Raw genomic sequence first — 25,667 nt, 5'->3', positions numbered from 1 at the left:
ATGTTGCCAGTATAAAGGATGGGGCAATTTTTTTGAGGTGACTTCATTCATATGCAATTTCAAGTTCTCAGCCCATGTTACTTTCTGCAGTCACAATAGTTATAAATATATACTTCAAAATTAGGCTGAGAGCTTAACAAGTTTATATGAACATGAACATTCTATCATTACTTGATTCTGCCTACCATTTTCCTGTACCTACACAGCCCATGGAGCAATAGAAACTAAATGGTACTTATATTTAATGAGTGAAAGAATGAATGGAGTTGACTCTAAAAGACTGGTAAATTGTCAAAGTACAAACTGATTTATAATTTTAGAACAAGAAGCCACAGAAATATTGTTGTACGGTTTACCTGGGCATTGCTATTGTTAAAAATAAAGACTCATTACTTGAGAAGCTATTAAGTAATTTTCCAAAATAGATTAAGAAGGGAGAAAGATTTAATTCCAGATATTCCCATGTATAGAACTTCAGGCAAGAACTTCTCATAGCATCTTTGAACTCCAGAGATGGAGTAAAAGATATGATTGAACAAAAAAGAGAAACAGTGGTACTATTCTGTGATTCTTTAATGAATTTTGAATGACTTTTGCCTAAAAGATGCCATTTTCAGTCAACAACATCTTTTTGTTTGACACTGCACTGTCAGGTTATCCTAAAATATTCACATTGTTTTGTCACACAAATTATTGACAGGCTTGGAAAATTGTCAGAAGAAAAACCTTGATGTTTATGTAGGAAGTATATAACACATGTAATGATGCTGACTATGAAAAGTACTCTAAAGTTTTCTACCTCCTAACTCTGTTTTTAATGGTTGAGTTACTATGAAAAAAATATTCTGTTGATGGTTCCACTTTATGTAATTAAATAAAATGTTTTTTGAAGAAGTGGCTCACAGTCTGAGAGAGCATTATTTTTATCTTAATTGATAAGCAATTAAAATAAATATTTTGTTGAAAAATATGTCCTCAGAAAGAACTTTGGGATTCTGAAATTAAAAATTTTAAAAATACAAACACTTTACTGCATTAGAAAGCAAAATGATTCATCTAAATAAAGCAGAGCCTAATTTAATTATGGTCCAACTGAAGAAGCAACTAACTGTTGATGGCATAAAGTATTAGAAATGTGTAACATATTTGCATTCTTGAAACATGAAATGCAAAGCAAAGCACAACAAAATATACCAAATTATGAATAAAATCCACATACCTTAGAATGTATTCTGATAACAAAGCACAACAAAATATACCAAATTTTGAATAAAATCCACATACCTTAGAATGTATTCTGATAACAAAGCACAACAAAATATACCAAATTTTGAATAAAATTCACATACCTTAGAATGTATTCTGATAACAAAGCACAACAAAATATACCAAATTTTGAATAAAATCCACATACCTTAGAATGTATTCTGATAACAAAGCACAACAAAATATACCAAATTATGAATAAAATCCACATACCTTAGAATGTATTCTGATAAGTTTCTTTCTGAAACTCAGGGATGCTTGATCCTTTAGATTTTGTCCAACTGCAAGCCCAATATATATCATTCATGGCATCTAGACCAACCAATCAGGCTTCTGAATAAAAAATGTGTTGAGTATAACTAAAAATCCCCATATCATGAATTTTTAGAAGCTGTGATCAACCTTAAGACTCTATGTTGTGATTAGTGCACATAGAGTCTTTCATTATAGGCAATAATAGGTTTGGGAGGGGAAGAGTTTCATCAGGTTGTTTTGAAGTCAGCAAATTAGTTGACTGCACATGCTGATATATTCAAATTTAGTGTTAAGAAGTACTATGCCATTGTCTATTTCGTCATTCTAGCAAACAACATTGTTCTTTAAAAAAAAAAAAAAGGTAGATAGTTCTGTTTCTCTAGTTTAATCACAGTGGCCACTAGGGTTCTAAGCATTTTCAGGTCAGGATACATTGATTCAAACCCCCATTCTGGTAAAAACCCAAAGCTCTCCGCAGTATGTCTCTAAGGGTTAATAATTTCATGTCACCAGCATTCTGCTGCTGTCCTTTAAGATATTTTTGTTGTTCCCTGTGGCTGCTCTTTTATCACAACTCTAAGTTCCACCAAAAGAGGGAGCAAAGTCTCATCTTCTTGGCCCCATTGTGAATCCTATTTGCCATACAAGCAATCATGACCTCAAGGTTATTACATAGCAAAACTTATACTAACAATATGAAGTACAAGGTAAGGGACATATTATGCCAGACAGCACACTTAAAATGTGTTTTGATCCTTACAAAAAAGCATATAGCAGAGGGAATATTTTCCGGGCTCCCCTACTTCAAAGAGAAACTTGGTCTTTCTCAGTATAGCAGACTACCTTTGCCCACACAAGTTCCAGTTTCTTATGTCGGCAAACCCCAAAAACAAAGGCTGGCAAGGATGCCCCATTGTCGGTAGGAAAGAGAATTTAAATTCCCAATGTTCAGCCACAATAAAGAAGAGTATGGAAGTTCCCCCCAAAACTAAAAAGAGACCTACAATATGATCCAGCAATCCACATCTGGGTATATTTCCAAAAGAAATGAAATTATCATACCAAAGTGATACCTACCTACCCATGATAATGTTTATTGAAGCACTATTTACAAGAGCTATATGACATCAGAGTCGGCACCCACTGATGGGTGAGTGAATAAAGAAAATGTGGCATTTGTACATAATGGAACATTATTCAGCCATAAAAACTATAATCCTATCATTTGCAGAAAAATGGATGGAACTGGAGGACATTGTTAAGGGAAATAAGCCAGGCAGAGGAAGAAAATGCTGCATGTTCTCTCTCATATGTGAAAACTTAAAAAGTTGATCTGAATGTAAAATAGTGATTACTAGAGTCTGGAAAAGTTGGGGAGAGGAGGAGTAAGGGAAGATTGGATACCAAGTACCAAAGCACAGTTAAATAGTAGAATAAGTTCTGATTAGCTCAGGGGCATGATTGTAGTTAACATTAACCTATTATATATTTTATGAAAATCTGGAAGAGAGGAGCACAAAGTCTCCAAATATGAAGAAATGATAAGGAAATAGAAATGATAATTACCTGAATTTGATTAGTGCATGCTGTATTCATGTATTGAAACATTACACTTTACCCCAAATATATACGATGATAATAAAATATAATGAATCCAACCATTATGTGTAATTGCAATACAGCAATACAAATATAGAAAAAACAAAATCATAAAATATAAAAATTACTGAAGTTTTGGAGAAAATACAAAGTTTTAATTTGTATTTTCCTGTAAGCCATTATTTCATTTATGTATAAGCTGATTTTATAAATAACAGATTCATGAGATCAACTACTTAATTTGTTATATAAAGGCTATAACATTTCCAGAGGACTTATGTTCTTATTTCTCTTGCTTTTTGAAGTTAAATATTTCTTTTCCTTTTTAAAAATGACTCTTAAGCATAAAATATTTTCTTGCATGGCAATGTCTCTGAGACAAATACAATGAAATGGTCCCAGAATGTGTATTTACTTATGCATTCTTTCTGGGGTGTGTGTGTGTGTGTGTGTGTGTGTGTGTGTGTGTATGAGAGAGAGAGTGTGTGTGTGTGTGTGTGTGTGTGTGTGTGTTGAACACCTATGAATTTCAGACTGTTGGTATTACAATAGGGAACAAATGATATGTGGATTTGTTACTTTTCCTAAAAGCTTCTCTCCAAAATGATGTGTATAAACACCTTATGAATTATAATTGAGTTCTTTTGCCATTTTTGAAGTTGTTATTCTTTTTCTTGGATGTAGTTCATCACATTTTACTGTACCCAGGATGCTTAAGCTAGCAACTTCTCCCCTTCTAATTTACTATTTCTAATTTTCAGTGTGCTGAAAAATCATATACCCAAGCATGTTAGAAGCATGTGTTCACTGCAAATAAAGGAATGCTGTAGCTGAGCAGGGCCTTCTCACATGGCTCACCTGTGAGAAAAGTGCAAGTATTTCACTTTCATGGCATTGAATTTTACTTCCTGGGTCTTAGCAGCATTTGAAGTATATCTTTGGAGAAGTTCACTATTATGAAAGTTGTAAGACTTTCTTGTCATCTGTTGGAGCTCAACTCCTGAGTCTTCTATTAAGTCAGGCCCAGGATTCTCAAATATTCCATAATAATTTCAAGAATAGGGATTCTTATGTAACTGGAGTCAAAGTTGGCTTTTAAATTTTTCTTCTGTACATATTCATTTATCAAAAAATGTCATTCTCTAGGATTTTTTTAAAACCGGAATGGTGGTGGAGTTGTATCCTTTTCAGAACTACTAATTGATTCTGATAAACTTTGAGTTTGGCTATTTTGCAACCCTTGGAAGTCAAGAATTGTGTCTTACACCTCCTTGGGAGCTCTTTTGTACCTGGAAAAAATCTCTCATACAAAGTAGGCACTGAACTATTAATTGATGAAAATGTAGAGAAGTTTTGCATGATATATAGAAACCGTTCTTAGTTGATGTGAAGTTTTCATAGGAAAAGAAATCCTATAGTGATTTATATAGGCCATTGAATAGTTGAGATGAAGAAAAAAGGTCTCCCTTATCTAAAATCCTTTCTCCCTCCCTCCCTCTTCTATCCATTTGGGCAGATATTCACCAACCCATTAAACATAGTTATCTAAGACACTCATTCCTGAAAGCCTCTGGACAACCAAGATTTAATTTTATTTTTTAAACAAACTTTGAATGCAATAAATTCAGGGAAAATGCAAGAAGTTCTGGTCATAATATTTTCTCATTCATGTTCAACAAGAGTGAGAAATGATAATGCTAGATCTTCCATAGACCTTGAGTGTACTTAATATACTTACTTAGGGGAAATAAAAGTCAAATATAAAATCTAAGACAAAAAACACAGTATTTTTTTAATGTAAGAAAGCCCTTTTGGATTGCAAGTAGGTAATATCATAATAATATGATTATTATTCTTCACAGGAAGAATTCTTACAGCTTGTAATTTGAAAGGTCTGTAGGCATTTGCTAAATATCTGGTGGAGCAACTTTCAATAAGGGAAATTATATGCACATGGATAGTGTGTTGTTTGGGTTATAATTAACTGGCAACTGTCGGGAGTGAAAATGTTACATCCATGTTAAGAGAGGTAGCACAGTAATGTAAAAACAAGCATTTTTTTCCTGTTTATTGGACAAAATAAACCAGAGTAAATTGCACTTTCCTACTGGGGTTCAACAGATGCATAAACAGATAAGTAGTTTCTAAATACAAACAACATGATATAGTGGAAAGAACTTGGTCTTCAGCAGAGGACAGCCTAGGTCAGAACTGTGGTTGGGACATTGACCCATGATGACTGACCTTACCTAGTGTACTTGACTCCATTGTACACTTACCATAATGCCTAAAAATTGGGAGGATATCAATGAAGGAGTATTACTGATGTTATTCACTATATATTCTGATTTTTAAATATGATCCAATATTAAAAGTGATGATTTTAGTAATTTTTGGAGGATGAGAACAAGAAAATTCAAGAAATCAAATGAAATAGCTCACCAGTCAAAAGGTTGGAAATTATCACAATCATGATTTGAAATATGAGGTTTTCTCCTATTGTTCTTGGACAGAAAAATCTTATATCATTATCTGCTTTAGTAATATACCTTTTATCTTTCTCTCATGGAACTGCCTACACAAATGTAAAATGTCAGAATACTATTTTCATATGATCTCTAATTCTAGAGAGAAAAAAATCCATAGTAGTACCTCAGTGCCAGCAATGTCACCAGTTCCTACTATGTTGTCATTCCTGTTGCCCATTCTGGCTATTATTTCTGCTAATGGTCCCCCTATCACGGGCAGAGCCCCAAACAACTTTCCAGCTGGTACCTTGTTCATTACTTTCTTGAACTATATAAAATTCAGTGATAGAAGTTAAGAATTATTTCCAAATCTCATTTTAAAAATCACATCATGAGATTTGGAGTATTGACTAAATCTGAGACTGATATAATTCTGAGGAGTGAAATAAACCCGGGATAAGACCAGAAGATAACTTAGTTCTAGTCATATATATCTTGTTATAGGAAATTTTTACTTGAAATGAAATTAAACACACACAGTTACCTGTTTAAGAATTCTGCATGGTGGGTGCAAGTTTGCTCAAATTGTGGACAGCATTTTTCCTAATATAATGCTAAAGTAGGTTTAGAAACATAAAATTGCCATGTTTATCTTGCTTGGGGCATCATCTTCATCATCATTTTGGTCCTCAGCAGAGTGATAGGCATTTTCCAAGTCTATTTTCAATAGCATTCCATACATCTCCAGAATTCCTAATTCATTTTAATAAATATTTAGTGGGTATCTATAATATCCAAAGCCTCAGACACATATAGATACCACAATATTCATATGAATATTATTCAGCCATAAAAAGAATGAAGTAGTGGTATGTGTGGCAACATGAAAAAACCTTGAAAAGATTCTTCTAAGTTATACTCATTTTGTAATTTATATATATATATAATGATTCTACTTGTAGGAGAAGCCCAAAATAGCAAATCTATAGAGACAGAAAGTAGATTCTTTGTTCCCAGTGACTGGAGAAGGGCGAAATAGGGAATGGCTGCTAATGGGCATAGGATTTCTATTTGGGGTGATAAAATATTCTGTGATTAGAATATACTAAAAGCCACTCAATTATACATGGTAAAGTGTTGACTTTGATATGTGACTTTTATCTCAATTTTTAAAAAGACACATAGCAAAATATATATGGCATGTTCTCTGCCCCCAAGAAGCTATAGTCTTTACATGATTATGTAAAATATAAATATACAGAGGCTAACCACAGAAGAGTGGTGCAGAATAATACTATGAGAGTTGCCTCACTATGATAAATTTGATATTGATGACAACTATGGTGATCATTAAGTTAACATTAATTAACTGCCAGGCACTGTTCCAAGCATTTTACATGCTTAAATATGTATTAATCAACTTCCACATGCCAGGCAAATTCTAGGTTCTTTGACTACATCCGTGATTAAAACATACAAAAATCCAGCCCACAATCTCACAGAAAGCAACTATGAACAATAGATATGATGAATATGTCAGAAGGTAAAAAGGGCTATGGAAATGTCAAAAGTAGAAGGTGCTAAGGGGGATTAGAAGTGATGAGGTTCATGTTACAATGGGGAGGTGACTTTTAAACAAACCTTTGAAGGAGGACAGGAGTTTGCTGAGTGTCTCTAAGTCCATCACAGAGGCGCACCCATCTGGAAGTGGCTTGGTGTGTGGTGAACTGACTGGAAGCCAGTACTGCTAGCAGAGGATGATATGAAATCAAAGTGGTAACATTTTATGTTGCTTCTGTGCTCTTAGCAATTAAATGTAGAATTTCTTGCCTAAAAAGTGTCATCATTAGTCATGAACCAGAAGCTTTGGGTAAAAGTGAAGTAATGTCTGGGTTTGGGGATGCAAAGGATTTGGATAGATATAGTCTGTTCCATCATAGAGCTGTCATTGTAAGAAACAACAATGGGAAAAGGGATAGAAGCTGTGCAGAAGTGGAGATTTTACATAGAAAAATGGTGGTGCAGATGGCTGGGGGAAAAAGAGAGAGTCCCTAAATGTTGGGGTTGGGTGGACTTGAGTTGTCTCCCATCAATAGTAGTGAGGCACTGAGCATTTACTGTCACCATCTTTGTTTTCTTGGGTTTCTACAAGAGAATTTGTCAGGAAACTGAGACTTGTGTCAAGAATGGGGAAGGTAAAACAAAGCAGTCAGATGATTTGACCATCTTCAATGGCTAGAGTAGAGGCAAGAACTCTGGGCTCCAACTCTGCTCTAACCTGGGCACTTTTGTCCTACTTGGTCACAGATGAGTGAAACAAACCTCAGGAACCAAGAGCAAATGTTAACATTATGGGAACAAATGGACACTGATGTATTTTAAAAGTAAACAACATAATTTTCCTATAAAATATAGTGTTGCATTTAAAAAGTGTGGCTAGAGATTATTCTTGGGAAAGTCTGGGAATAATAAAAGTGCTTTATTAGTTCTTGTTTAGTAAGAAATAAAAACTATTTAATGAAAAATATGAAAAAAAATTTAATAACTTTATTGATATATAATTTTCATATGATGAAGTTTTCCTATTTAGAATATGCAATTGAGTGGTCTTTGGTGTATTTTTAGTATCTTTACAAGGTTTGCATCCATCACCATAAACAAATTCCAGAATGTTTTCGTCACCTGAATCTCATACCCATTAATGGTCACTACCCATTTCACCACTTCCTAGCCCTAGACAAGTACCAATCTTTTCTGTTTCTATGGATTTTCCTGTTCTGAATATTTCATATAAATAGTCATATAAGCGTTTGGAAAATGGATCTCTGAGAACCTCTAACACGCTTGGCATTTGGAGTTAGATAATTCCTTGTTTTGGGAAGCTGAGCAGCATCCCTGGCCTCTACCCACTAGATGCCAGTAGTAACAGCCAGCCCCCAAATTGTGGCAAACCAAAAGTGTTGCCAGACATGGCATATATCTCCTGTGGGAAAGTGGGAGCAAAAATCATCCCAGTTAAGAACCACACACATATTTATAGTTAGCTAGAAACTTAGCTGGGTCTAGGGGTGTATGCAAAGGTGCCTAGACCCAATGTGCTGTTGCAGACAGATCACTGTTTTAGGTCCCTGAACCTCCAAATTTTGAACCCTAAGTCCCCAAATTTTGTGATTCCTTTTAGAAAATAGTAAAAAAGTTAATAGGGAAAAGAAGCACAATAGTGATGTTTTACGCTCTGTTTTTGTTTATTAATTGTTCTTTTTCAATATAAATGACAGTAGAATATATTTTTTTAGTTGTAGGTGGACACAATACATTTATTGTATTTATTTATTTTTATGTAGTGCTGAGAATCGAACCCAGTGCCTCACACATGCTAGGCAAGTGCTCTACCACTGAGCCACAACTCCAGCCCAGTAGAGAGTATTTGATATAGTATACATACATGGAGTATATTTTATCCTAATTAGGATCCAATTCTTGTGGTTGTACATGATGTGGAGATTCATTGTGATGTATTCATATACAAACATAAGTTATAAAGTTGTCGTTTAAAAATATCTGGTGGGGAACAGCACCTATTCTTCAGGTTACTGAAAAAATAAAGTTATATGGCATATGTCAGTAGTATTTGCCTTTATTATAAAGGACTAGAACTATGGTGTCAATAAATTTAAAAGTGCCTACATTTGAATTTGGGCTGTTCTGTACTACAAGTGTAAAGATGTACTATGGTTCTCAAAGAGTTTTATTTAAATCAGCTTTAAAATTTTTCTGCACTCTATAAACACTCCTGGAGCAGCAAAAGGAAGCATGAGATTTGATTTATACCATGGCTAATGAAAACAAAGTGGGCAATCACAGTTTGATCATATCCTCCCAATCTAACTTAGTCTCAGGATTGAGGAAAGAGGAAGCACATGGGCCTTAGGAACATGGAAATTTCAGGAAGTCAGTGCATAAGCATAAGTCAGTGCACTTTTCTGTTGGGAAAAGTGTGAGTGAAGGAACCTCTCATTCTCCCTGGAAACACCATTTATAAACAAATAAACTAAAGGAAAGCATGTCTATGATCCTTTCTAGTTCCTAGAATCTGCCCTGCTTAGAATGGGAACCATAAAATTATTGAGGTAATAACTGACATGTTTTTTTAAAATTGTTTTGTACTTCTGTATGGACAGAATGCCTTTGTTTTATTTATTTACTTATTTATATGCAGTGCTGAGGATCAAACCCAGTGCCTCATACATGCTAGGCAAGTGCTCTACCACTGAGCTACAGACCCAGCCTGACATGGTTTTTTGCCTTCAATTGTAAGTGAATGTTTTTTCAAACTGCCTTAGTCTGTATGATGTTGACCTTCTAGAACTTGATATCCTGTGAATAGCAGTGCTGTCAGACTGAAGTCTTGACTGAAACCTAGATTGTATTTATAAGTAGGTTGCTATTACACAGTGGCTTTTCTGAAAATACAAAAAGTAAATTTTCTTCTCATTTCTCATGGAGAATAGCAATTCCAGAATGTTGCCTTTTAGCTCTTATTTACATCAGTGATATTAACGAGTTCCTTAAACTTGGACTGACTTAAATTTATTCAAAAAAGCATGTTCCAGTGAAGTTTTAAAGATTTTAAATGTACATGTTTTTGAGATTTTCCCTTTTGCCTATTCTCCCACCCTGCCATTTAGAATGTCAAAGAGCATTTGAAGGAGTTTGGGTCTCACAAATCAGCTGTAAAAATTGGGTGAGAGAAAAACTTTTGTGAAAAAGAAAAACTGTGTGGTGGTCTATCTGGAAAGAACTATTCCCTAATCGGCACCTTTTTGGAATCCCAGCTCCACAGGGATCAGTCTGAGTTTATCATGAGACCAACCTTCAACTCAGGAATTTTCCATTCTGGCTTAAGGTGTACTGTGGAACTCAATAACCTCTTTCCAAATTGCTATATTACAAAGTAATAGTTATCTTTTCTTTCTTTCTTTTTTATTTTTTGTTGTGCTGGGAATGGAACCCCTGCCTTGTGCCTGCTAAGCAAGTACTTTACCACTGAGATGCACTCCTTAAAAATATGCATGAGAACCAGAAGGCCCAGTGAGTCAATAGGCTTCAACTGGGGATGATTGTTCCCTTCAGAGGACATTTTGTAATGTTTGGAGGCATTTTTCATTGTCACAATTGAGTGGGGTAGAAGTGCTATTAGAATATAGTGGGCAGAGGTCAGAGATTTCATTAGACCTACTATAATGCAAAGGACAGGTCCCTAAACTTCAAATGTCAGTAGTACTGAGATTCATAAATCTTGCTCGACTAAATTCCAAGTGCCTCAGTTTCTCTACCAAGATGCAGGCAATGTGAATACCTACAGCTACCTTTTGTGCCATATGGAAGGTTATGAGGAGAAAAGAATACACATGTAAAAGTCCTATAATGTTTTAGGGTAATATGACTATGGATTTGATTATGTGGTGTTCCATAGGTGTGGTGGTTTTTGCCAATAGGTGTTGCCCCAAAACTTGGGACTCTGTGGTGCTCTTTTCACACAGCGAATACATGAATTACAGATTATAAACAGATCACCCACCTTTTAAATATCAGTTATGAAAATGGTGCAGTTGTGGAGTTTTGTTCCATGATATATATGTCACTTCTTTTCTTCTTAACATGTTCATTAGTGATGTCTAAATCAACAGTTCTTAAAATGTGGTACATGGACCAGCAGCATCAGCATTACCTGGAAACCTGTTAGAATCATATATTATCAGTCCTGGTTGGCACTTACTGACTCCAAAGCTCTAGTGGAGGGACCCAGCAATCTGTGTTTTAACAAGCTACCCTATGGTCCTCATGTATGTTTAAATCTGAAAAACACTGGAACCAACATAACTTGGTGACTTGACAGAAAGCATGTAGCCTGAGTAGCTTGTTAAAATGCAGATTCTCATTCAGTAGACTCAAGGAAGACACCAAGATTTGGACTAGAGATGTGATAGCTTGGACAAAAACTACTAGGACTAAATTCCTCTTTATTCCACCTTCTTTTTCCCTCTTCCAAAGTAGGGGAGAAAAACCATTCATGGTGGCAAATGCCTATCATCCCAACTACTCTGTAAACTGAGGCAGGAGAATCACTTGAGCCCAGGAGTTTGAGGCCAACCTGAGCAACATAGTGAGATCCCATCTCAAAGGAAAAATTGGAAAGACAAAGTATATGGCTTCCTGCAGCAGCTATAACAAATGAACACAAATTTAGTGGCTTAAAATAGATGAATGGATAAAGAATATATACATATACACAATGGAATATTATTCAGTCATAAAGAATTATATTATGGCATTTGCAGGTAAATGGACAGAGTTGGAGAATATCATGCTAAGTGAAATAAGCCAATCCCAAAAAGCCAAGGACTGAATGATTTCTCTGATAAGTGGATGATGACACATTACAGGCAGGGGGAGGTAAGGGAAGAATGGAAAAAGGATGAATTTTGTAGAGGGAACTGAGGAGGGGTGGGGAGGGGGCGGGGAGAAGGAAAGTTAATAGAATGAGTCAAACATCATTACCCTATATACATGTGTGATTACACAAATGGTACAACTCTACTTCATGTACAACCAGAGAAACGATAGTTGTACCCCATTTGTGTACAATGAATCAAAATTTTAAAAGTGAAAAAAAGTACACATTTATTTATAATTCTGGAAGTTATAAGTCTTAAGTGAATCTCATGGCTAAAATCATGATGTCTGGAGGTTCTAGGACAATCCACTTTCTTGCCTTTTCCAATTTCTAGAGGCTACCCACATTCCTGGGCTCGTGATCTCCTTCTTCCATCTCCAAAGCCAGCAATGGCCAATTGAGTCTCATACCATATAATGCTGACAGTGACTCTTCTTTCTCCTTGTTCATCCTTTAAGGTGATTATATTAGGCCCATATACACAATGCAGGACAGCCTCCTTACTTTTTAATGACATTTGATTAGCAACTTTAATTTCATCTGCAATGTTAACCCTTGTCATGTAACATAATACATTCACATGTTCTCGGGATAAGGATGTGGACATCTTTGTGGGGGGCATTATTCTGCCTCCTGTGCAGTATTTTTCTCATTTTTCCACCCAAAATTGTGAATAGAGAAAATTCTTGAAGGGAATTCAGTCCAGAAATTCAGAAATCTTCCTGCAAACTCCTCTGAACTTGGTCATTTGATATTGACCTCTCAACTAGACTGTAAGCTCAATCATTGGCAGACACCATCTTATACTTACACTTTCTCCATCTCCACAGTGCCTAGAAAAGGATTTAGCTTATAGTAGGTAAGCAAACATTATTTGATACATTGCTTTCAAATGTATAGGCACAATATCAGTATTTAGGCTGTGGAATCTTGACTTTACTTTTCATGAAACCACAGATTGCTGCTCTATCTTTCCAAGCTTTATTTACCTCACCTTTAAATGGGTATAACAATATACCCTTTATATATTTGTTGCAAGAATCAAATGAAATAATGTAAATAAGGCACATGGATATACATAAATGCAAATATAGGTATGGTTCCCAACTTAGGATGGTTCAACTTAAAATTTTTCAACTTTGTGATGGTGTGAAAGTGAACTCATGCAACCAATTTGTTTTTTACTTTCACTACAGTATTCAATAAATTACATGAGATGTTTGACACTTTATTAAAAAATAGGCTTTGTGTTAGATAATTTTGCCCAATTAAAATAGGGTAAGCTAAGATATGATATTGGATGTTAGGTGTGTTAAATATTTTGATTTATGGTACTTTCAACTTATGGTAGGTTTATCAGGATGTAACCCCATGGAGGAGTATCCATACATATGAAATTGTACCATGGTAGAAAGTCACCTTGTAATCATTTTCTAGTAAAACTGCACAAGAGAAGATCTTTTACAAAATACTTCTTTAAGGACCATTAATAACTAATAATATAAATTTAAGAGCAGTGGTTCTCAATGTTGATTACATTTTTAAAAATATTTATGTTTGGATCCCAACCTACTTAGTTTCTGATTTAATTGTTCTGAGCAATTCTTATATATTTTTTTTAAATAACATGGGATCTTTAAAAAATATAAATGGTCAGGTGCTGTCTCCAGAAATTCTATTTCATTTGAATATAATGTACAGACAAAGTTGAAACACAACTTATTCTGCCTTATGAATTATTACTTTGGTCTATTAATTACACCAAAAAAAAAGTTGTAGTTTTATTAATTTTTCCCAAATCAATGTTTGGGTTTTTTTTCCAAGTGAATTTTTTTTCAGTGCCATGGGTGGAATTAAGAATGCTCAACACAATGTAATTTATAATTATAAAAGTAGTATTACATAGTTTTAACACGATGGCAAATCCATAATGAATACACAGAAAATGTTTGCTAATGACGGACAAAGAAGGGTTTTTCATGGCCTCTTGATTTTTTCAGAAGTATTTCATTTCAAACTGGATTTCTCACAAAGTTCACATGAAGCTGCTAACATGTTGATTCAATAAATTGGTGCATTTTGTGAACCACCCATCTCAGTGGGTTACTTTGGGTGTAGCTGTTTTGATTTTTTCCTTCCTCTGAGTATATGGTTTTGTTCATTTAATCAAACAAATCCAGTTGTTTTGCCATTTTGTAGATACATTCTTTGTGTGGCCAAGAATCCTGCTTGTGGTGGCCACACCACAAGTGGATTTGAATGTGGAGCAGCCTGCAAACAAGTGCTAATTTAAATCAATTGTTAAGATTGCCAGCAACAAACCAACCTGACCTCTATCACTGGGTTCAGTTAGCAACTCTGAAGGGAAGGCACTGTGTTTATTCCATTATCATTTCTTTTTTTCCATCAAAACCCCAAATCTTCACAAATAAGAAAATAATAACAGTCTCAATTTTAAGGCACTTTTTGTTCTTCTTAATGTTTTCTGTGTCCTTTTTGTAGTAAAACATAATTAATGTGTGTTTGTAATGAGTCTCAACAACATAGAAGTGCATTAGACAGAATGTCAAATTCCCTGAGAATCTCATCCTCAAGTGACAGCCACTATTAACCATTTGAGAATGTAATCCCAGGACTTTCTGGGAAATTACAATAGACATATTGTTTATACTGTTTTGTAACTTCATTGTTTATACATAGTGTACATCTTTCCAAGTTTATACAGATAGTTCTACTTCATTTTTCTTTGTGACTATACATAATTCCATTGAATAGATATCATATAATTAATTTAGCTAGTTGCCCATTGAAGGACACTTAGGTGGTTGATGTTTCTTTAAATATATAATTAAGCTGCAATTATTTACATGTTATACATTAATATTATACATCATATATATAGGTAGAGTGTAAAAGCATGTATAAAAGTACACATTTCATAAGATTACAACTTAATGATTTCTGCAAAATGAACACACCTGTGCCAGGTCAAGACCAACCTGACCAACACTCTGGAGGGCCCCACTGGTCACTACTGTCAAAAGATAACCCCTCTCTATCTTTTTATTCCATGTGTTGGTTTTGCCTATTTTGTACTTTGCATTAGTGGTATCATACAGTATGTTCCTTTTAGTATCAGACTTATTTTGCTCAATGTGATATCTGTGGGATTCATCTGTCTTGTTGTAGGTGGTTGGAGTTTGTTTTTTCATTCTCATTGCCTGAAGTTTTCCATTATGTGGATAAACCACAATTTATCCATTCAAATTTGATAGACATTTGGGTAGTTTACAGTTTGGGTTGGTTGTAAATAATGCTGCTATGAACATTCTGGCACACATCTTTTGATGACTATGTGCTTAAATTTCTATTGTTTTTATTGTTAACATTTTTGTTATCAGAGATGGTGTTAAAGTGATTACCTTTGGGTATATATTGCACATTTTATAAATATTCCTATAAAATAGATTATTAAAAATAAAATCAGCAGTTCAAATAGTATGCAGAATTAAATTTTGAATAGGTACAGCAGAACTGCTTCCTAAAAATATGTTGACTTTTAAGCTAGGTAGGTACCCAAAGCAAATTTGTGGCTGCATCCCTTTGCTATTGTCATTATCTATGACACACAGACACTGCTGTGTGTCTTCTGGAATACAAGGCAAGGCTAAATAAAGCCAGTATCTTCTTTCTGGTCCTTTTCAGACATGGTCTAGTGAGCTAGTGCCTCTCTCATGGAATTAAACTGCCAGTTTAAACTTTTGAATAAACCGATGTTATGAGAATATGCACCAAATTGACCCTATGGCTTGAAGTACCTTTGATTCAAGGTTGATATAATCTTTTCAAGATTGTGCTTGCTATTTCTGACCTGGAAAAGAGGATCATGTGTTATCAAAAAATGTCACATTTACAACTCCCTATCACTGAGAGGTATTAAGCTATGAGAATGTTTCCTAATCTTGGAACTATTGACATTTAGGATTGTGTCATTCTTTGTGGTGGGGTTGTCCTGTGCATTGCATCCCTAGCCTCCACCAACTTGATGCCAGTAGCACTTCCCCTCTTAGTTTTGACAACCAAAAATGTTCCCAGGCATTGACAAATGTCCCCTGGGGGAGAGAGTCCCCCTAGTTGAGGATCACTGGGTTAATACTTACAGAGGACGCTGGATCTAAATCAGTGTTCAGTTACCTGATCCACAACTTGTGTGACCTCAGGCAAAGTACCTAAACTCTCAGTGCCTCCACGGGTTCATCTATAAAATCCACATGTTAATAGTAATATTTAGCTCAACCAGTTGTACAGGTTAAGGAATATTCTTAATGTGAAGCATTTGCATGGTGTTTGTCTCAAAGTAAGTATTCAAAGGCATTAGCTTTATTGATCATTATCTTTATTATGATTATTATTATTATAAGACTGATGGAGCAAAAAAAAGTTTTCACTTGTGTACTCTAGAAAGCAACATGGGAAACGTGTGTTGAAAATCATCAAAGGACAATTGTCTTAAAGCTTTTGGAATAGGCAGTGGGAAATATGGACAAAGCATGATTTAAGTACTATAAAGTAAGACAACATCATTTGGTTGTATCTTTCTGTTCCTTCTCCAGTCAGCATTTATGCAAACGAGAATTTGTGGAAAAATGAATTTCAGCAACAGCATTAAGCAGTTCTAGGAAGATGCTAAATCTTCCTAAATATTTTATTGCACTACTCTTGTGAATATGAAATTATTACACTTTCAATACTTGTTTGAACATTTATTTTAAATAATAAAATGTGTTAAGTCCTAAAGCAACTATATTGTTTTAGATATAATTGAGTAGAGTGTTACCTGTTAGAAGCTTTGTTGGATTGATTCTTACCTGATACCCTCTTCTCCTAACTTTCATAAACATAGGCAACAGGAAACCAAGTGTTCCACTTCATAATGGAACAGAGTGGCTTCCTGAAATGGGTTCCAAATGGGATATGAGGCCAAAGTTGTGCTGTTGAGGTGCCATCTTGACAAGTCACTTCTCTTTAGGCCTTGAGGTTCTCAACTGAGCAACTAGAATTAGTTTATCATTTTTCAACTATGCTTTGAGAAAATTGAGTGATGGTAAAAGATGTTCTGAAAATAAAAATGAAAAGGAGGTGAGAGTCTAACAAATGTACTTAGGAGGTACCCTGAGTTATAATTTTTTCTCTGCAGGATTTCTCTGATATGCCTTAGTTGTTGTTTATTATGACTATTTAAGAAGTAGCTAGCATGCATAACTTTCTCTAATGTATCTGATTATGGAAGAGTTTGGGAAACCATGAATTTCCAAATTCATGAGTTTCTCACAGGCATATAAATTTCCTGACTTCCATGACAGATTATCACTACCATGACAGTTTATCAAAAACTTAGCGCCTCACAACAATATACATTCACTATCCTGTAGCTCTGTAAGTTAGAAATATGACACAGATCTTGACTAAAATCATGTGTTGACTGGACTGATTCTTCTGGGAAATACAGGAGAGTATTCTGGAAGCTCAAGCAGCCACCCATAATCCTTGGCTTCTTCGTTCTCAAGGACAGTGATGTTATATCTCTTTGATCATTCTTCTGTAGTAACATCTCCCTCTGAATTCTACTAGAATAGTTTCTCCTATTTTGAGGTGCCACATACTTACATTGAGCCCACTTGGATAACCTATTACGCATTCCTCTTCTCAAGGTTTTAAACTTCATGTTATCTGCAACGTCCTTTTTGTCATATAGGGTAACATATTCCCAGGTTCCAGGAATTAGGATGTTGATATCTTTGGAGGGACATTATTCTACATTATCTGTCTCAGATGTTTCCTCCTTTTATCAACATTGGAAGGTGTGGGCTAGTGTTCCAGAGAGTCAGAAATAAGCTCAGGTGATTATTTTTCTTGTTTATTTGCTTCTCACCCTATCAACTCTCTCTGTATGGAATGACAGTCTTGCAAGTGGTATTTCGTTCTTCTGGTTTTTCCTCACCCCAAGAGCAATAAAAATCAAGAACAGAGTAATTAAAGCAAGGCTGTTGGACTGTTCTGTGCAGTATTTTATTTTTAGCTTCTGTCCTGATATAGGCAAAAATATCTCCCTGAAATGAGCTAGACTCTGAACTGTGCTTTATTTTAACATGTAAAATTGCAATGCTGGATATAAAGAATTAGTCTTTGGCATTAAAATGTGAACATAAATTGGTTGATTTTTTTTCTGATATAGCCAATACATGGCTCACTTTAAATAATGAGCACTAGAAACCTTAAAATTTTTTAAGCCACTTGTGATCATTATTAGCCTGCAAAAAAGAAACCAAAGAACTGTGTTCCTTTTCACATCTTGGCATAAGCACTAATGGCTGATATATGTAAGTGCAAACACTGTATGGGTTTGCTCATGGTTGTTCATGAAATTTATATCTCAAAAAATGAGTTATAAAACCAGTTTTACTCTAAAATATATTTTCAAATTTTGGTGTTTCAAGTCATGTTTTATTATTTTTCATTTTTGGCTATATATATAGAGTTACCATATGATCCAGAAGTTTCACTCCTAGTTATATATACCCAAGAGAATTGAAAACATATATTCACACAAAGACTTGTGCATGAATGTCCACATCAATTTTATTTATAGGGGCCAAAATGTGTAGAAAAAAACAATGTGAATCAACAGATGAATGGATAAACAAAATGTGATCTATCCACACTGAATGTTTTTCCACCATTGAAAATAAATTAAATACTGACAAATGCTATAACATGAATGAACCCTAAAAAACATGCTAAGTATAAGAAACCAAACATAGAAGGACCATATGTTGTATGATCCCACTTATATAAAAAGCCAAAATTAGGCAAATACACAGAGATGGAAAGTAGATTAATGTGTGTTGGGGCCTGGAGTGAGAGGGGAATGGAGAAATGGGTATGGGCTTTCTTTTTAGGGTAATGAAAAAGTTCTGAAAATAATGATGATGATTGCACACATCTGTGAACATACTTAACAAAATGATGAATTGTACACTTTGAAATGGTACATTTTATGTCAAAATTGCATCCATTAGTTATAGCTCTCCATGCTCCTTTATTATATTACTATTATTTTTTAAAGACTTAAGTTTCAATGTATTTCATTGCTCAGAAAAAAGCATTATTTTCCATATATCAAAACAAAAGTATTTAGCCATATCTGTGAAACTCTTTTGAATTTATCCTGTTAAAAATAGTATTGAAAAAAAGCAACATATTGAGAAGAAAACATATCTGATAAAAACAGCAACTAAAATATCAGATCTGTGCCAGTAACTGCAGATAATTTGTTTTTATGTCATACCTGGCATTTGGTGTCATTCTGCAAATTGGTTTCTCTCTTTTCAATTTCCCCTTTTACGTGTTTGACACTTAATAGTGAAAGCCGAAAAGTGAGTTTTTATTTTTTCCCATTTTTACTGGAAGTGATTTGAGCTACTTTAGAACAAATGTCCTCAATATAAATATTCCCCGCTGTTCTTCTTTCCACATAATAGGTACAAATAGTTTTCTGTATAGACACAGAAGTACTACTCTCCTCCAAACTGTCTTTCAGCCAACAAGTATGCAAAACAAAAAATGCAAGTGCCATTCTCTTCTAAGTTCTGTTTCTGTCCTTTGGGAATGTACATTCTAGCCAGGGAGACAAAGAAAAAATGGGGAGAATCAAATAACTTTCCAATGTGTAATTAGAATCAGGAAAATAACTGAAATGTGAGAGATGGGGAATGAGTGTTTGGTTACATAGGAGGGAGGTATCTATGACGTTATAGTTTTCCAGTAAAATAACTGACATTTAAGCATTCCCCAAGCTCCTTTTTTCTCCCTCAATGAGACATCACAAGTGATTGTCTATGTCTCCTAAATGTCTAGTCATTTGAGACCTTAAAAGTAGGTTTGACTTCTGTAAAAAGCATAAAATAAATTCCTTTTTTCATGTTTTAATGAATTCCTTGTAGCTAATAGGAAACTTGATCATGTTCCAAATGGTATAATTGTTTTGTTAATTTCCTGTTTTGTGCCTTGGAGCATTTGTAATATTCCTGTATTGGGTACAAGTGAATTTCTTGGAGGCATTGATGCTTCACAAGCATTGCAGGGTGAATAAAGTTGGGTGATCCAAGATATGGGCAAGATATCTGGGCTGATGGAACCCCCTTAGAGGAAGTCCTTAGGGCTCTTCCATATGTGGAATTAAGCAGTGCAAGGTAAGTAAGGCTTGGTGAATCCTCTAGTGACAGGATCTTATGTGACCTTGTCTCCTCACCTCAGAGTTGAGAATTTCATCTGGAAAGCTAGGAGAATCTTTGATGTTTTGGGGAAGGGAAAAGATAAGACAAGTCTTGTTTTATAAGAAGAAAGACCCTACAAAAGAGTGAAGGTGCTGGTGAATGTTGTCTTAGAGGATAAGTGATAAAGGAAGGGACAGTTTTTAAGGAGGTGAAATCCATAGAAACTGATGACTTCCCAAGCATGATGAAGAGCAGTAATGTGCAACATGACTTCAAGTTTTCTTGGATCATTGCAGGAAAGTCATATTGATGTATTTAAACTGAAAAATCATTGCCCCTAATTTTATTCAGCATATGTTTTCATATAATTGGTTTACTTAGAGCAAGATACACCTGCATAGGTAGCCCTTTAAATACTTACTGGGTATTTAAAGACATCTATTATATATTTTGCTTATATAAGATGTAAACATGTTACATATAATGTATCACATAGTACATATCTAATAGTTAAGAGATGCATATTTATTTCTTATAATACATCAGGTACAATAGATGTAGAGATAATTAGATCAATTTAATATTAACATAAATCTATAGACCTATTGTTCTTTTTTTTCTTTGTTTTCTTTTGTTTTTAACCTTTTTATTATTATTATTGTATACAAATGGGATACATGTTGTTTATCTATTTGTACATAGAGTCAAGGCATACCATTTGTGTAATCATATGTTTACATAGGGCAATGATGTTTGATTATTTTTTTTCCTTCCCCCCCCCCCCACCCCCCCCTCCCACCCCTCCCACCCCTCTTTCCCCTCTATACAGCCCTTCTTTCCTTCATTCTTACCGCTCTCCTTATCCCTAACCCTAAACCTAACCCTAAACCTAATGCTAACCCCTCCCACCCCCAATTATATGTCCTCATCTGCTTATCAGCGAGATCATTCGTCCTTTAGTTTTTTGAGATTGGCTTATCTCACTTAGCATGATATTCTCCAATTTCATCCATTTGCCTGTAAATGCCATAATTTTATCATTCTTCATTGGAGAGTAATATTCCATTGTATATATATGCCACAGTTTCTTTATCCATTCATCAACTGAAGGCATTTAGGTTGGTTCCACAATCTGGCTATGGTGAATTGAGCAGCAATGAACATTGATGTGACTGTATCTCTGTAATATGCTGATTTGAAGGCCAAGGAGTGGGATAGCTGGGTCAAATGGTGTTTCCATTCCAAGCTTTCTGAGGAATCTCCACACTACTTTCCAGAGTGGCTGCACTAATCTGCAACCCCACCAGCAATGTATGAGTGTTTCTTTTTCCCCACATCCTCGCCAACACCTATTGTTGCTTGTGTTCTTGATAATCGCCATTCTAATTGGGGTGAGATGAAATCTTAGGGTAGTTTTGATTTGCATTTCTCTTATTACTGGGGATGTTGAACATTTTTTCATATATCTGTTGATTGCTTGTACATCTTCTTCTGTGAAGTGTCTGTTCATTTCCTTAGCCCATTTGTTGATTGGATTATTTGTATTCTTCGTGTAGAGTTTTTTGAGTTCTTTATAGATTCTGGAAATTAGCGCTCTATCTGAAGTATGGTTGGCAAAGATATTCTCCCACTCTGTAGGCTCTCTCTTCACATTACTGATAGTTTCCTTTGCTGAGAGAAAGCTTTTTAGTTTGAATCTATCCCAGTTGTTGATTCTTGCTTTTATTTCTTGTGCTATGGGAGTCCTGTTAAGGAAGTCTGATCCTAAGCCAACAAGTTGAAGATTTGGACCTACTTTTTCTTCTATAAGATGCAGGGTCTCTGGTCTGATTCCGAGGTCCTTAATCCATTTTGAATTGAGTTTTGTGTAGGGTGAGAGATAGGGGTTTAATTTCATTCTATTGCATATGGTTTTCCAGTTTTCCCAGCACCATTTGTTGAAGAGGCTATCTTTTCTCCATTGCATATTTTTGGCCCCTTTGTCTAGTATGAGAAAATTGTATTTATTTGGGTTTGTGTCCATGTCCTCTATTCTGTACCATTGATCTACCTGTCTATTTTGGTACCAACACCATGCCATTTTTGTTACTATTGCTTTGTAGTAGAGTTGAAGATCTGGTATTGCAATACCCCCTGCTTCGCTCTTGCTACTGAGGATTGCTTTAGCTATTCTAGGTTTTTTATTCTTCCAGATGAATTTCATAATTGCTTGCTCTATTTCTGCAAGGTACATCATTGGGATTTTAATTGGAATTGCATTGAATCTGTATAGCACTTTAGGTAGTATAGCCATTTTGACAATATTAATTCTGCCTATCCAGGAACATGGGAGATCTTTCCATCTTCTAAGGTTTTCTTTAATTTCTTTCTTTAGTGTTCTGTAGTTCTCATTGTAGAGGTCTTTCACCTCTTTTGTGAGATTGATTCCCAAGTATTTTATTTTTTTTGATGCTATTGTGAATGGGGTAGTTTTCCTAATTTCTCTTTCTGAAGATTCATCACTTATGTATAAAAATGCATTGGATTTATGAGCATTGATCTTGTAACCTGCTACTTTACTGAATTCACTTATGAGTTCTAAAAGTTTTCTGGTGGAATTTCCAGGTTCCTCTAAATATATAATCATGTCATCAGCGAACAGGGATAGTTTGAGTTCTTCTTTTCCTATTCGTATCCCTTTAAGTTCTTTGGTTTGTCTAATTGCTCTGGCTAGAGTCTCAAGGACGATGTTGAATAGAAGTGGTGAAAGAGGGCATCCCTGCCTTGTTCCAGTTTTTAGGGGGAACGCTTTCAGTTTTTCACCATTTAGAATGATATTGGCCATGGGCTTAGCGTAGATGGCCTTTATAATGTTAAGGAATGTTCCCACTACCCCAATATTTTCTAGTGTTTTGAGCATGAAGGGATGCTGTATTTTATTGAATGCTTTTTCTGCATCTATTGAAATAATCATGTGATTCTTAACTTTAAGTCTGTTGATATGGTGAATGACATTTATTGATTTCCGAATGTTGAACCAACCTTGCATCCCTGGGATAAAACCCACTTGATCGTGGTGCACTATCTTTTTAATATATATTTGTATGCGATTTGCTAAAATTTTGTTGAGAATTTTTGTGTCGATGTTCATTAAGGATATTGGTCTGAAATTTTCTTTCCTCGATGTGTCTCTGTCTGGTTTAGGTATCAGGGTGATATTGGCTTCATAGAATGAGTTTGGGAGGGTTCCCTCCTCTTCTATTTCATGGAATAGTTTGAGGAGTTTTGGAATGAGCTCTTCTTTAAAGGTTTTGTAGAACTCGGCTGAGAACCCATCTGGTCCTGGACTTTTCTTTGTTGGTAGGCTTTTGATGACCTCTTCTATTTTATTGCTTGAAATTGGTTTATTTAAGTTGTGTATGTCCTCCTCGTTCAGTTTAGGTAATTCATATGTCTCTAGAAATTTGTTGATGTCTTCGAGGTTTTCTGTTTTGTTGGAGTATAGATTTTCAAAATAGCTTCTAATTATGTTTTGTATTTCAGTCGTGTCTGTTGTGATGTTTCCTTGTTCATTCCGAATTTTAGAAATTTGAGTTTTCTCCCTCTTTCTCTTTGTTAGTGTGGCTAAGGGTTTATCAATTTTATTTATTTTTTCAAAGAACCAACTATTTATTTTGTTAATTTTTCCAATTGTTTCTTTTGTTTCGATTTCGTTGATTTCGGCTCTGATTTTAACTATTTCCTGTCTTCTACTACTTTTGGTATTGGTCTGCTCTTCTTTTTCTAGCGCTTTGAGTTGTAGTGTTAAGTCGTTTATTTGTTGATTTCTACCTCTTTTTTTGAATGCACCCCATGAAATAAATCTTCCTCTAAGTACTGCTTCCATAGTGTCCCAGAGATTTTGATATGATGTGTCTTTGCTCTCATTTACTTCTAAGAATTTTTTTATTTCCCTCCTGATGTCTTCTGTTATCCATTCATCATATAATAGTGTAATATTTAATCTCCAGGTATTGGAGAAGTTTCTGTTTTTTATTCTGTCATTTATTTCTAATTTCAATCCATTATGATCTGATAGAGTACAAGGTAGTATCTCTATCCTTGTATTTGCTAACAGTAGCTTTGTGGCATAAAATATGGTCTGTTTTAGAGAACGATCCATGTGCTGCTGAGAAGAAAGTGTATTCGTTCTTTGTTGGATGGTATATTCTATATATGTCCGTTAAGTCTAAGTTGTTGATTGTGTTGTTGAGATCTATAGTTTCTTTATTCAGTTTTTGTTTGGATGATCTATCCAGTGGTGAGAGAGGTGTGTTAAAATCGCCTAGTATTATTGTATTGTGGTCTATTTGATTTCTGGAATTGAGAAGGACTTGTTTGATGTACGTGGATGAACCAATGTTCGGGGCATAGATATTTATGATTGTTATGTCTTGCTGATTTATGCTTCCCTTAAGCAGCATGTAATGTCCTTCTTTATCCCTTCTGACTAGTTTTGGTTTGAAGTCCACATTATCTGAAATGAGAATGGATACTCCAGCTTTTTTGTTGTGTCCGTGTGCATGGTATGTTTTTTCCCATCCTTTCACCTTTAGTCTATGGGTGTCTCTTTCTATGAGATGAGTCTCTTGCAGGCAGCATATTGTTGGATTTTTCTTTTTAATCCAATCTGCCAGTCTATGTCTTTTGATTGATGAGTTCAGGCCATTAACATTCAGGGTTATTATTGTGATATGATTTGTATTCCCAGTCAATTGACTCATATTTGTTTTTGACAGGATTTGGTTTCTCCTTTATTTGGCTATTCCTTTAGGCTAGCGCCTCCTGTTGCTGATTTGCATCATTGGTTTTCATCTCTTCCTCATGGAATATTTTGCTGAGAATGTTCTGTAATGCTGGCTTTCTTTTTGTAAATTCCTTTAGCTTTTGTTTATCATGGAAGGATCTTATTTCGTCATCAAATTTGAAGGTAAGTTTTGCTGGGTATAAGATTCTTGGTTGGCATCCGTTTTCTTTCAGGGCTTGGTATATGTTGTTCCAGGCCCTTCTAGCTTTTAGGGTCTGGATTGAAAAATCTGCTAATATTCTTATTGGTTTCCCTCTGAATGTAATTTGATTCTTTTCTCTTGCAGCCTTTAAAATTCTGTCTTTATGTTGTATGTTAGGTATTTTCATAATAATGTGCCTTGGTTTGGGTCTGTTGTAATTTTGTATGTTTGGAGTTCTATAAGCCTCTTGTATTTGGTTTTCCATTTCATTCTTCAGATTTGGGAAATTTTCTGATATTATTTCATTGAATAGATTGTTCATTCCTTTGGTTTGTTTCTCTAAGCCTTCCTCAATCCCAATAATTCTCAAATTTGTCCT

At 34.9% G+C, this 25,667-nt stretch overlaps 1 protein-coding gene across 1 annotated transcript in view; it reads left to right on the top strand.

The window, feature by feature from the left end:
* Nucleotides 1-25,667, top strand: part of Arhgap6 (Rho GTPase activating protein 6) — a 467,990-nt gene that overhangs the window by 335,355 nt on the left and 106,968 nt on the right. The window lies entirely within an intron of this gene.

This window comes from Sciurus carolinensis, chromosome X, assembly GCF_902686445.1.
Source record: "Sciurus carolinensis chromosome X, mSciCar1.2, whole genome shotgun sequence".
Lineage (NCBI taxonomy): Eukaryota > Metazoa > Chordata > Mammalia > Rodentia > Sciuridae > Sciurus > Sciurus carolinensis.
Note: the sequence above shows the minus strand (reverse complement) of the source record. Positions and strands in the feature narration are given on the sequence as shown.